The sequence below is a fragment of the Triticum dicoccoides genome, chromosome 7A, assembly GCF_002162155.2.
Source record: "Triticum dicoccoides isolate Atlit2015 ecotype Zavitan chromosome 7A, WEW_v2.0, whole genome shotgun sequence".
Lineage (NCBI taxonomy): Eukaryota > Viridiplantae > Streptophyta > Magnoliopsida > Poales > Poaceae > Triticum > Triticum dicoccoides.
Window position 1 is genome coordinate 732,044,375 of NC_041392.1, and position 6,051 is coordinate 732,050,425.

A 6,051-nucleotide genomic window follows, 5' to 3' on the forward strand; every position below is an offset into this window, starting at 1 on the left:
AAAAGCATCTAGTTATCCATATGAAATTTGTAAGCCCTCGCTGCATCTAGGTAGGGCAACCCTCGGGGGGTGCTGACGAGGAGGGGGGATGGCATGGTGAGCTCGGTCGGGGGTGCTGACGAGGGGAAGGTCGGTGACTTTCCTATGAGAGGGGGCGACGACCGCGGCTGGCGAGGGGATCAAGGGCAGTCGGCCAAAGGCGCCCGGCCAGAGCTCACGGGCAGCGACAGAGTGGGCGGCGAGAGGGTGGAGGAGCAGCTAGTCGAGGGGCAGCGAGAGGGGGGAGGAGCATTACCTTCGGCGACGGTGGTGGTGGCACGCGGTGGCGGAGGAGAAACCCTAACCGCAGCTGCCGGCGTCGGGCGGAGGGGGACGACTGAGAGAAATGAGCATGTGGGGGGCTGATATGTCCATTTTGCATCATGCTTTTAATCAATATTTATTGCATTATGGGCTGTTATTACACATTATGTCACAATACTTATGCCTATTCTCTCTTATTTTACAAGGTTTACATAAAGAGGGAGAATGCCGGCAGCTGGGATTCTGGCTGGAAAAGGAGCAAATATTAGAGACCTATTCTGCACAGCTCCAAAAGTCCTGAACCTTCACGGATGATGTCTTCCAAATATATAAAAACATTGAGCGCAAGAACTTCACCAGGGGGACCACACCCTGCCCACGAGGGTGGGGGGCGCGCCCTACCCCCCTGGGCGCGCCTCCTACCTCATGGGCCCCCTGGTGGCCCTCCGGTGACCATCTTCTGCTATATGGACTCTCTCGATGGGAAAATAATGATAAGCCATCTTCTCGGACGAAACTCCGCCGCCACGAGGAGGAACCTTGGCGGAACAAATCTAGGGTTCTGGCAGGGCTGTTCTCCCGGAGAAACTTCCCTCCCGGAGGGGGAAATCATCACCATCATCATCATCAACGCTCCTCTCATCGGGAGAGGGCAATCTCCATCAACATCTTCATCAGCACCATCTCATCTCAAAACCCTAGTTCATCTCTTGTATCCAATTCTTGTCTTCAAGTCCGGGATTGGTGCTAGTAGGTTGCTAGTAGTGTTAATTACTCCTTGTAGTTGATGCTAGTGGTTTAATTGGTGGAAGATCAAATGTTCAGATCCTATATGCACATTAATACCCCTCTGATTATGAACATGTTTATTCTTTGTGAGTGGTTACTTTTGTTCCTGAGGACATGGGAGAAGTCTTGCTATTAGTAGTCATGTGAATTCGGTATTCGTTCGATATTTTGATGAGATGTATGTTGTCTCTCCTCTAGTAGTGTTATGTGAACGTAGACTACTTGACACTTCACCATTATTTGGTCCTAGAGGAAGGCATTGGGAAGTAATAAGTAGATGATGGGTTGCTAGAGTGAAAGAAGCTTAAACCCTAGTTTATGTGTTGCTTCGTAAGGGGCTGATTTGGATCTATATGTTTCATGCTATGGTTAGGTTTACCTTAATACTTTTGTTGTATTTGCGGATGCTTGCAATAGAGGTTAATCATAAGTGGGATGCTTGTCCATGTAAGGGCAGCACCCAAGCACCGGTCCACCCACATGCCAAATTATCAAAGTACCGAACGTGAATCATATGAACGTGATGAAAACTAGCTTGACGATATTCCCATGTGTCCTCGGGAGCGCTTTACATCATATAAGAGTTTGTCCAGGCTTGTCCTTTGCTACAAAAATGATTGGGCCACCTTGCTGCACCTTATTTACTTTTGTTACTTGTTGCTCGTTACAAATTATCCTATCACAAAACTATCTGTTACCACTTATTTCAGTACTTGCAGAGAATACCTTGCTGGAAACCGCTTATCATTTTCTTCTGCTCCTCGTTGGGTTCGACACTCTTTTGATTGAGTTTTGCAGAGATGTGAAGAAACTAATCTTGTCTTGATTTGGGAAAAGTGCCACTTTATGGTTTCTGAAAGAGTTATTGAAGTTGATAAAGCCAAGGCTGATGCTATTGAAAAGATGCCATGTCCCAAGGACATCAAAGGTATAAGAAGTTTCCTTGGGCATGCCGGTTTTTATAAGAGGTTCATCAAGGAGTTCTCAAAAATCTCTCGACCTATGACTAATTTATTACAAAAAGATATACCATTTGTCTTTGATGATGATTGTGTAGAAGCATTTGAAATACTTAAGAAAGCATTGATCTCTGCACCTATTGTTCAGCCACCTGATTGTAATTTACCCTTTGAAATTATGTGTGATGCTAGTGATTATGCTGTAGGTGCTGTTCTAGGACAAAGAGTTGATAAGAAACTAAATGTTATTCAATATGCTAGTAAAACTCTAGACAATGCTCAAAGAAATTATGCTACTACTGAAAAATAATTCTTAGCAGTTGTATTTTCCTGTGATAAGTTTAGACCTTATATTGTTGATTCTAAAGTAACTATTCACACTGATCATGTTGCTATTAAACATCTTATGGAAAAGAAAGATGCTAAACCTAGACTTATTAGATGGGTTCTCTTTCTACAAGAATTTGATTTACATATTGCTGAGAACCCCGTTGCAGACAACTTGTCTAGGTTAGAAAATGTGCTTCATGACCCACTACCTATTGATGATAGCTTTCGTGATGAGCAATTAAATGTCATAAATACTTCTCATACTGCTCCATGGTATGCTGATTATGCTAATTACATTGTTGCTAAGTTTATACTACCTAGTTTCACATACCAGCAAAAGAAAAAGTTCTTTTATGATTTGAGGCATTACTTTTGGGATGACTCACATCTTCATAAAGAATGAGTAGATGACGTTATTAGACGTTGTGTACCTGAGCATGAACAGGAACAGATCCTACGCAAGTGTCACTCCGAAGCTTATGGAGGACACCATGCTGGAGATAGAACTGCACATAAGGTACTGCAATCTGGTTTTTATTGGCCTACTCTCTTCAAGGATGCCCGTAATTTTGTCTTATCTCGTGATGAATGTCAAAGAATTGGTAATATTAGTAGACGTCAAGAAATGACTATGAATTATTCACTTGTTATTGAACCATTTGATGTTTGGGGCTTTGACTATATGGGACCTTCTCCTTCCTCTAATGGTTATACACATATTTTAGTTGTTGTTGACTACGTTACTAAGTGGGTAGAAGCTATTCCAACTAGTAGTGCTGATCATAACACTTATATTAAAATGCTTAAAGAAGTTATCTTTCCAAGGTTTGGAGTCCCTAGATATTTAATGACTGATGGTAGTTCACATTTTATTCATGGTGCTTTTCGTAAAATGCTTGCTAAATATGATGTTAATCATAGAATTGCATCCCCTTATCACCCTCAGTCTAGTGGTCAAGTAGAATTGTGTAATAGAGACCTCAAATTAATTTTGCAAAAGACTGTCAATAGGTCTAGAAAGAATTGGTCCAAGAAACTAGATGATGCATTGTGGGCCTATAGAATTGCATATAAATATCCTATGGGTATGTCTCCGTATAAAATGGTCTATGGAAAAGCATGTCACTTACCTCTCAAACTAGAACACAAGGCTTATTGGGCTATTAAAGAACTTAATTATGATTTTAAACTTGCCGGTGAAAAGAGGTTATTTGATATTAGCTCACTTGATGAATGGAGAACCCAGGCCTACGAAAATGCCAAGTTGTTTAAATAAAAAGTTAAAAGATGGCATGACAAAAGGATACAAAAGCGTGAGTTCAATGTAGGTGATTATGTATTGCTATACAACTCTCGTTTAAGATTTTTTGCAGGAATTCTTCTCTCTAAATGGGAAGGTCCTTACGTTATCGAGGAGGTCTACCGTTCTGGTGCCATAAAAATCAACAACTTCAAAGGCACCAATCCTAAGGTGGTAAACGGTCAAAGAATCAAACATTATATCTCAGGTAATCCCATAAATGTTGAAACCAATGTTATTGAAACCGTAACCCCCGAGGAATTCATAAGGGACACTTTCCGGAATGATTCAGACTCCGAAAAGGAATAGGTATGTGGTATGGTCAGTAAATTGACTCCAAAACAGTTTTTAAGGCAATATTTCTCCGTTTTGGAATATTTAGAAAAATAGAAAAATAAGTAGCAGTCCGGGAAGGACACGAGGGCTCCACGAGGGTGGAGGCCGCGCCCCCTACCTCGTGGGCACCTCGTGTGCTCTCCGGACTCCGTTTTCTTACAGGACACGTATTTTGGTCGGTAAAAATTCATTATATAACCTCCCAGGGGTTTTGACTCCCGTATCATGCAAAAATATCTTGTCTTTGTTTTGAGCTATCCTGCTACAGACAGAGCAACATGTCGTCCTAGGATTCGGATGGAGAATGCTATGTGGCTAATTATCTTGCAGATCCTAAGGTCTATGGGGATGTGGAGCATTATGGTTGGACCATGGAAGAAGAAGAAGACTATGAACCCAAGGGAAAGGAGAAGACGAGCTTGGATGAAGATGAAGTCCCACTACCTCAACCTAGGGACATGCATGTGGAGTTCAAAAATTCAAGTCTCCCGGATAGAGTAAAGAAACCTAAGATCGAGTTTATCCCTTTTCGCCTCTTGCAGCAAAACAAGCAGGAACTATGCAAAAAGGTACTGAGCCTGGAATAGGAGATCGAGGACCTGAGGGACCAAAATTATGTCCTCAAACGCAAATTAAGGAAGAAGCCTACGCCATCGACAAAATCACCACCGTCTCCACCAACAAAGGAGAATTGAGTATCTGGTATGGGCACCCCACTTGGCAACTACCAAGCTTGGGGGAGTGCCCCAGTATCGTATCACCATCACTTTTATCTTAACCGTTTTTCTTAGTTCGATCCTTTTGGTAATATCTTGATCTAGTAGGATAAAAGTTCTTAGTATGATCTAGTTATGAGTTTTGCTTTATTATCCGTCTATGTAATCGAGTCCGTGAGCTATATAATAAAGATTAGTGTTGAGTCAAGGGCTTGATAATTTTGCCATGATCCTAAGTGAATAAAAGAACAGAGAAAGAAATAAAAAGAAACAAAGAGATAATGTGAATCTTATGGAGAGTAATGAGCTCATGAAAGAGTATGATGAATAAAAGTTATTGAGGGTTGACAAACATAGTTTTGGTCATCTTTGCAATTAATAGGAAGTAATAAAGAAAGAGAAGTCTTCACATATAAATATACTATCTTGGACATCTTTTATGATTGTGAGCACTCATTAAAATATGACATGCTAAAGAGTTGACATTGGACAAGGAAGACAACATAATGGGTTATGTTTTCTTACATCTGAGACAAATTATATTGTCTTGGATCCTCCAACATGTTGAGCTTGCCTTTCTCCCTCATGCTAGCCAATTCATTGCACCAAGTAGAAATACTACTTGTGCTTCCAAATAACCTTAAACCAGTTTTGCCATAAGAGTCCACCATACCTACCTATGGGTTGAGTAAGATCCATCAAGTAAGTTGTCATCGGTGCAAGCAATAAAAATTGCTCTCTAAATATGTATGATTGATTGGTGTGGTAGAAATAAGCTTTATACAATCGTGTGATATGGAAGTAATAAAAGCGACAGACTACATAATAAAGGTCCATATCAGAAGTGGCAATATAAAGTGACGTTCTTTCGCATTAGGATTTTATGCATCCAACCATAAAAGCGCATGACAACCTCTGCTTCCCTCTGCGAAGGGCCTATCTTTTACTTTTATCTCCTACATTGCATAAGAGTCATGGTGATCTTCACCCTTCCTTTTTACATTTTATCCTTTTGCAAGCACAATATGTTGGAAAGATCCTGGTATATATGGCTAATTGGATGTGAGTTCTCATGAACTATTACTGTTGACATTACCCTTGAGGTAAAACGTTGGGAGGCAAAACTATAAGCCCCTATCTTTCTCTGTGTCCGATTAAAACTCCATACCATAAGTACTGCGTGAGTGTCAGCAATTGTGAACGATTATATGATAGTTAAGTATGTGGACTTGTTGAAAAGCTCTTATACATTGACTCTTTACTATGTTATGATAAATTGCAATTGATTCAATGACTGAGATTATAGTTTGTTAGTTTT